At 31.7% G+C, this 9,056-nt stretch overlaps 1 long non-coding RNA gene across 1 annotated transcript; it reads left to right on the top strand.

Moving 5' to 3' along the window:
• Positions 1–1,350: 1,350 nt before the first annotated feature.
• On the top strand, positions 1,351–2,238 carry LOC133816920 (uncharacterized). The gene is made up of 3 exons (XR_009885480.1): positions 1,351–1,480; positions 1,828–1,905; positions 2,104–2,238. It is a non-coding gene; the product is annotated as an uncharacterized LOC133816920 (long non-coding RNA).
• The last annotated feature ends 6,818 nt before the right edge of the window (positions 2,239–9,056 follow it).

The following is a 9,056-nucleotide window of genomic DNA, read 5'->3' as shown; positions in this document are numbered from 1 at the left end:
AGTTGGCAAATTACATAGGATCCGTTTATTGTTAGGACCATGTACACTACAACAACACTTCATTGAAGCACTACTATTTCTTTTATCTTGCAAGTTTTAGGGATACTTCTTCCCTAACTGTCTCTGTCCATTTTTGGGGAAAGTATAATTAGGATGTCTTCTTTCAGGGCATTGATCATGAAAGAGTGAAAAGAATGGAAGCTCGACTGAAAGAAGATATCCTGAGAGAAGCTGAACGTTATGGAGGTGCCATAATGGTTATTCATGAAACAAATGATGGGAAAATATTTGATGCTTGGGAACATGTAAATTTTGATGCTATTCAGACTCCGCTTGAGGTTTTTAAATGCTTAGAGGCTGATGGTTTTCCTATTAAATATGCATGTGTACCTATAACTGATGGTAAAGCTCCAAAAAGTTCAAACTTTGACATGTTGGCAATGAATATTGCTTCATCGTCCAAGGATACTGCTTTTGTTTTCAATTTCCAGGTTGACATTTTTCATTCTTCCTATGCTGTATTGTGCATTTTAGATGATAAATGTATTTTGCAATTCTATCTACTGTACTTTGTCTTTTTCTAAACATCGTTAAAAATCATAGATGGGCAGAGGAAGGACAACCACTGGCACTGTAATAGCTTGTCTTTTGAAACTTCGAATTAATCATGGTAGGCCTATTAAAATCTTGCTTGATACTATGACCCATGAAGAGGTGGATGGTGGAACCTCCAGTGGTGAAGAGACCGGAGAAATTGTGATTCATAGTGTTGACCAGGTAAAATTCTAAAATGGATATTTTTCCTTGCTGTTATATGAACGTTTCTCTTCTTATTCTGGCTTGCTTATTCACGAGGTAGCCAATATACTTAGCAGTTATTTTCTGTTTTAGTTTCTTTATTTCTTGCTTTTTATTTGCATGCACTTACAGTTGCCTGTCTGTCAATGCCTTTGTTGTTCTGGCTAATTTTGATCCTCCACGTAACTAATGTATTGTGCAAAATTTTCCTTCATCTCATATTAATGTTTAGTGGCATCCATTTTTCTGGGTTCTTTTGGTTGTTTAGTTCATATTTTCTCCTTAATGAATGATGAATTAAAAAAAGAAAAGCTTTTCTTGCTGGACAGTTTTGGGCTTGCAATTCTATTCTTTCCCATGATATTGGTGGGTATTCCTGACTCAGGAATGCCAAATGACACCATCGTGAGAATATTGTTATGCTCTGTTCTTGCTCCAGTTGATATAAAATTGCTTCTTAATATCTTGGCTTGTTATGTTATCCTTCACATTTTTTTGTATTATGTGCCTTTAAGTAGTTCTCATAGTTTTTTTTTAATATCTTGTAGCTAGAAAATTATACGAAAACTGAAGAAGCTAAAGTTGAGGAGCTTATAAAGGTAGTTGCTGATTCTGGTGCCAAAGTAATTGTTAGTGGAGCAGCAGTTGGGGAGATGGCACTTCATTTCTGTGAGCGCTACAAGTATATCACCTTCTATTGTGTTTTTTTTATTGATTAACTTACTAATTTTCAAAACACACTTGTGATTGTTGTACATATCTTAATGCTTTTGATCTTTTATGAAATTTGTCAAAAAATTTCAATTTTTTATTATACTATTAAGATTTTTCTTAACATATCTGATAATTTGATGTGGGACTTTTTCCTTCCAGGCTTATGGTTTTTAAAATTAGTTCAAAATTTGAATTAAGACGATTTTGCCGCACTACTGGTGCTGTTGCTATGGTAAGTCAGCTAGCATTTAATAGTACTCAATTTTTTTGAATTTTTTCCAAAATTCTCTAACAATATTCTTATTTGTGTTACAGTTAAAGCTTAGCAAGCCAAACCCAGATGACCTGGGACATGTTGATTCAGTTTCAGTAGAAGAAGTTGGTGGTGCTAGGGTACATAAATATTTTGTGGATCAGGAAACAATAGCAATTGCAATATAAGTATCCCGGTGTGACTCAAACTTCTGACTTTGTGTGAGCAAACCAAAGGCTGATTGTTTGAGCTACCACCCTTGGGTATTTTGTTCATGTTGTTTTTATTATTTATTTTTCCTTTTAATCTCATTAACATTTCCCATAATGTAAATATAGGTCACTGTTGTGAAGAATGAAGAAGGTGGGAACTCCGTAACCACTGTTTTATTGCGAGGAAGCACAGATAGCATTTTAGATGACATTGAAAGAGCAGTTGATGATGGAGTAAATACTTACAAGGTAATTTGGACTAGTTTTCTTTGTGTATCGATCTTTATTTAGAAGCAACATTTGTCTTTGTATGGTTCAGATTAATAAGACATATTATATTCATTCCTATTGCTCTTTGTAATTAGTTGGTAAATCCACATTTTCCCGTTAGTGCCACCTAGAATTGAAACCATGTCATTGATATTACTTTTTACTACTCAATTTCTCTATCAGTAGTAATTTCTCTATCAAACTAGGATTTAAGAAATACTGTGGGAATAAAAAATAATATAAACCCTTGTTTTAATAAGGAGTTACATTTTGCAATGCTCTAGCTTTAAACTTGTTTACAGTGGATGTATTAGTGACCAGAGAAGTGTTCTTCATAAGAAACTATAATTAGTGAGAATCACAATAGGCAATAGTCACAACTAGCCATTTATTGGTCTCTTTCTGGGCTACTTTTAATGTGATTGATCAAGATAATACAGATGACGATGGATTGGTAGGACTGTAAATATCAGAATAATTTGGTACTTTTAATTTGATATTATTGTTTTCCATGCGAGAAAGCAAAGCAACACACATGTTAATCAATCACGAGAATACGTAGTGTGTACTTTGTAGTTTTTTCCTTCTTAAACTTTTGAAGTTCTTGTACTTGCTTCTTCTGCTTTTTGATACTTTTGTACTTGTTTATAAGAGAAAAATGGAAAGGAAAAGAAAGTAAAAGTTAACGTTTTGATATATTTAATATGCTAATTTAAACTTATATCATACCGAAAAGGTGGACCAAATATATTCAGTAGTAGTGGTCCAGACTAATGTCACTACTAACATCATCATTATAACAATTTGAAATCCACATTAACAAAACTAGCTAAGACAAGACAATTTGAATTAATAATGCCACAATCTTGGCAAATTTCAGCTTCAAATTCAACAATTTCATAGAGATACTCAATTTCTACAAGGCATGCATGCATTAATATAACATTGTAGAGGGACATGCATTAATGTGTGTATATATTTTATCCCCAAAATTTAAGATCTAATTAGATAAATTTTGGATTTCAAAGGCTGTTTTAATATCTATTGACAAATTTTAATTTTGTATTAATCTTTTAGGTATTAATTATATTCTTTAGGTTGTGGATCGAATTGGCAAGGAGCATTGCAAAGTTAATTTGCAAGAGGTACGAAATTTGTTCTTTTAACTCTGATTATTAATATCTTAAAAATGTTAGAGGAGTTTGAATATCTTAAATATTCATCCATAGAGAAGTAGGTTATGAGATTAAAATTGTGTGATGCGGTGATAACGGAAGGTTGAAAACTTGTGTGTATTAGGGAAGTAGGTTCTGGAAAATTTGTTTGTGTGCTGTGGTGATATAAGGAAGAAAACTTATTGTGTGTTGTTTGAATTTTTTGACTTGGTATTGATAGATGGTTAGGTAAGCTTTTATATGTATAGATTAGATTTTTCATTATATGTATAGATTAGATTTTTCATTTAGTCATACAGTTTTCATTATTTCCATATGTATATATTAGATTTAATTGCCATAACCCAAGCTAAAATCTTGTCTTTGATCCAAAACCAAATAGGTAGCGGCTACCATTTTAGAATCTGATTTTTAAATTAAAAACAATACTAGAATCTCTTGAGTAGATATTGTAGACTTGTGTTAGAAGTTGTCTGGGCTGTTAGGTTGGGAAGATATTGTAGATAGAGAGTGAGATTTACTTAGAGAAGAATTTGGCAATCTTTGGGAAAGGGGAGCCTCTCAATCTAACTCAACCTTGTAATGTTTAGGGTTTTGGTCTATACCAGCACTGGCTATTAATTAATAATGAGGAATTTTAGTAGTTCTCTCTAGTTTTTGGTTCCTCAAAAATTACTATAAGGTTTTCAAACAAAGGAAAATCTATCTAAAATAAGTGAAACTCACTCTGCCTTACTGATTTCAACACAAATCTCCATAATAAAATGCAAACAAGCTTTTCAAGCCACAAAAACAAAAGTAATTTACACATTCAGACATTGTACACAATATTTTACTATTTATTATCTTTAATATTGATCACAAAATGAATCCTTCTCTAATTCTTTAGTGCAGCTGAAGGAGAGCATTAACTAAACTATTTGTATAGTTTTTAGTTAAAAGAAACTGAATACAGAACTAAGACTTAGAGCAGGATTCATTCTGAGATCAATACTACAAAACTTACATAAAAACCAAAATCATCAGCAATCCCTTACAATCGTGTATAGACAGAGAATATAATATAAAATTTGACTCAAAATTACAAATCTATGAAACAAGTATTAGATAGTGTACCCCACGGAACCCCTTTCCTAGCTTGAAAATCTTACCCTTGTTCATTGTTGAAACTTCTTTTTACTGCAGAATCAAACACACAAGCACTTCCTACAAATTAAAATCAGTCAAAAAGTCAGAAGTTCCTTAAGTAAGAACTTTGAGGCAGTTTCGCAATAGACTGCCAAACCAAACCAAAATGTATTCATAAAAATTAACATTCATGCTCATTCCATAAGAAACAAGGGCTGATATGATTAGTATAACAGAAAATAGAAAGCCATAATTTAAAAGAAAACCAAGAAATGAAATGTTGTTATTTATTGAAGAGAGTAATTAGCTCGTAGAGGGAATACTGCCAAGACTAGAGGGAAAAAAACTGGTAAGAATATGATGGTATGGAGGAATAAAATTACAATTAAAAAGTGTAATTTCTTCAATTAATTATAACCCAAATCTAAAAGTACTTAGCCATATGATGGTATGGTGTATTCTGATTATCTATATAGCCTATAAGTAGGTCCAAACAAAGTGAGTACAATAGATTGAATTTATAATGTATACTAATAGAAAATGGTCACACTAACAAACAAATGGCTATGTATGCTTCTTAAATTGGCCCTGGATTGTGAGATATATGACACTTGATTTGTTAAAAATGATGTTTAAATGCATGCTCATTTAGTAATGTTTTGTTAAAAACAATATATCTTTGAATTTTTTTGTATTTAAAAGCAGTCCAATATTTGGTAATGTTTAGGGTCAGGGAACGTTTATCTTTTTCTAAAGATTACTTCTTATTCATTGAAAGGAAAATAATTTCAACAACAAGTTTCTGGGTCAGCCATTTCTTTTTATTTGAAACAACTAAATAATAAATGCTAAAATTAGTACATATGTAAGAAAATAGGTTCACCATAATCCAAGTAAAACTTTACCCACCATTTATATTCTTGCTCATAAAAATAAAAAATAGGAAGAGAAATCAGAGATCATAGATGGAATATTATACAAAGACAAAAATCTAAGTCTGACCATTGATGATATTGAAAGGTTAAATATTTTTGTTTATAAAAGAAAAGATGGTGATGAGGCTGACATTCTCATCCTTCATGTGATCTATTCTATCATACAAAAATAGTCCACACTCCACACTACACACTCCACAAGTTGCTAACATGGCAATGGAATTTTGGAGGGGACCACTCTAAATACTAAGAAATATAATAATAATCTTGAGCAAAAATATAATAACAAAAAAAAAAACAAAAGAGATTAATGTATTTTCCTTTTCTTTCCGTTTGGTTGGTTACCACCATTTGGATCATATAACCAATTGTTTTTACAGATTTAAAAGAAAGAATTAATCATATTATACTCTCAAGGAACAAGTTCTTAAGAGCACATGATGTAGAGTCTGCTGCCCACTAGACATAATATCCCTTTTTTTCTTAATCAAATTAAAAGGGCCAGTGCCCACTAGGCCTTTTCATTGATATATTTACAACCCACAAAATAATTCAGGTCGAAAATAACAATATGGTCAACTTCTCTATTAAACAACATTGACTTAATGTCCTTTCTTTTCTTCTTCTTCTTCTGCAACTAACCCCAAAATAATAAAGGAATTCTTCCATTTTTAATCATTCATAGGATAAATAGCAAGTATAGGATATTTAACTGAAGAAAAGGATCTTTTTAACTGGTATGACCTGAAATTCTCTTTTAAGATGACCTGAAATTCAACCAAGGCATGTTTTCTTTTCAAAGCATGTGTCTTAATGACCTTGTCATGACCCTGAAATTACAACCGCAAATAATGTGATTTTCTTGTCTAACAGTTGTTAAACCCAGACAAAAAACAAGATTTTATTAAGAGAACAACATCAAATTCAAATTCATTGGAGATGGATAAAAGATGGATCCAAAGATAACTGTACATGGAAAGCCTCTTGGACCAGACTTTATGCGAGTATGGGTTGATGTTGATATTGTACCAGAATCTTACTTATTTCATCCGAATCATGCGATGCTTACAATACAAGAAGCAGTTGGTTCCATAGTTGCATGGCCTTCTAAAAAAGTTATTCCAAGAGGTATGTTTTCATACTCAAAAAATAACCAATGTCTTATAATTTAGTGTTTGGTTCTTTTTTTGCTTTGGTGTAGTTGTGAATTCATTATTTTGTATGTGGTGTCCTTTCTTGGATATAATTTCCATAGCATTTTTCTTAAAGTAATTTGTGATGCTAGATAATAACAATAAAATATTTCTTTGTTTATTTTGCAGATGTGACAAGCGAAGTAGAAAAGGATAGTTAAGACTCCTTGAAAGTAGTAACTTTGTTTATTTCTTTGTGTTGAAAGTAGTAACTTTTAGACTCCTTGAATACTTAAAGAACATTTTGTTGTTGATGACAGTGTTGAATGTTTTAAACTAATTTGTGGATTGTTAATACAATGTTGAATGTTCTTACTTTTTATTATTTGAAAATCAAGTTCATTTGATGATGCTAGTGTATATTAGACAGCTAATTTTAATTATATAAAAAAATTAAAATATAATTGAATAAATTAGTGTTATATAAATAAAATATATAATGAGAATTTAAACATATCTAAATATAACAATAATATGAAAATTTTGTTATAATATCTATTACAATAACACTTCTTATCCAAAGAATTGTGTTATGCAAACTTCATTATATAACAATAATAATGTGTTATACTAAAGTGTAGTATAACAGAAAAAAAGTGTTATACTAAAGTATAGTATAACACAAATCTATAAGTATTGAAATGTGTTATATAATCGACTATAAATAACATAATTAAACACTTATCTATATATTAAAATAACACAGAAAGTGTGTTATCGTTGACAGTATAATAACACATCTGTATAACAATGATAAAGTGTTATGTAAAGTACCCTGACCTACGATAACATAGTCGGTCTTAACACATTAAAAAGTGTTATGATATGTTTTGATAACACATTTTCGGTGTTATTAAAAGCATTTTTTCTTGTAGTGAGATATGATGTAACCCGAGTTACTATGGATATGACTAACTCATAGAGCGAACGCACATCGGTTATTCAAGGACTAGAGCCTCCTGTTTACCTCACAGAAGAGGTCTTTCCAGTTTTATAGTTTTACTGGTTACCTCAAGATGTGACATGGACACTAGTGGTGTCATGGTCACAAAGAATATGATGATGACATTTGATTATGATATATGATGATGATGACGTTTGATTATGATATATGATGATAACGTTTGATTATGATGTATGATGATGTTTAATTATGATGTATGGATATGAAATATGATTATGACGTAAGAGTATGATATGTTATGAGCTTTACGATATGAATAAGTTCTTATTGTGTTTTCCTTATATGTTGTTGTATTTGTTTGTACTTCCTTACTCGACTTTTAGCTCACCCCTTACTTTCCCCGTTTCAAGTAATAAATAAGGTTTCTCTTTGACACGCGTTGTGATGTAGGGAGTTCTGACGTCTGAGTGTGTATGGCATGGGGGTATCCTATGAACGAATAAATGATCAAATTATGCACACATATTTTAAAGAATGATGTTATGGACCTTAATTTCTTAAACCTATCAGTGGGACTTAAACTTTATTTGTTTTTAAATGTTGCATAAGTACACTTATTTTTATTTCAAAATATTGGGCCCAACTTGCATGTTTTATCAAGGCCCCGTTGGATTTCATATGTTAACTGGTACTCTTCTATTATTTATGAGTATTGAGACATTTTACAAAGAAATAGATTAGGCCGCATGCCAAAGAGAAACCATATTTGTAATGCCCTACCAATTGTAACGCCCCACGTCACTGTGATTGCTTCTTAGAATGACGACTGGCCTTGCAAACCAACACGAGTCTTTCCAACGTGCTTTGTCCTCACTCGTATGCTTCCTGGGAAAACTTCCCAAGAGGTCACCCATCATGAGACTACTCTAGGTCAAGCACACTTAACTTTGGAGTTCTCAACTAATGGGCTACCAAAACAAGATGCATCTTCTTTTCGGTAGCCCATAATTTCAGAACTCCAAAGTTAAGCATGCTTGACCTAGAGTAGTCTCATGATGGGTGACCTCCTGGGAAGTTTTCCCAGGAAGCGTGTGATTGAGGACAAAGCATGCTGGAAAGACTCCTATTTGTTTGTAGGGCCAGTCGTCATTCTAGGAAGCAACCATAGTGACGTGGGGCGTTATATCATCATTGAATCTATAAGAAGGTATAGATTCCATATCTGTTAAGCTATGTCCCCATCCATATACATTATTGAGTCCCCAAAACAATAGTTCTTAGCCTGATCATTCTGACAAACTGTAATGCATGAATCAAAGGATCAAATGACATATATAGGAGTTCATAGTAACTTTAGGATTAAGATCAGTTTGTATATGATCGTCAGTTGATTTGTTTTATAATACTATGAAACGGTATTTTAATAAGTATTATTAAATCACATCTACTTCAATTCTACATACTCTCAGCATGC

This window comes from Humulus lupulus, chromosome 1 (assembly GCF_963169125.1).
Source record: "Humulus lupulus chromosome 1, drHumLupu1.1, whole genome shotgun sequence".
NCBI lineage: Eukaryota > Viridiplantae > Streptophyta > Magnoliopsida > Rosales > Cannabaceae > Humulus > Humulus lupulus.
Note: the sequence above shows the minus strand (reverse complement) of the source record. Positions and strands in the feature narration are given on the sequence as shown.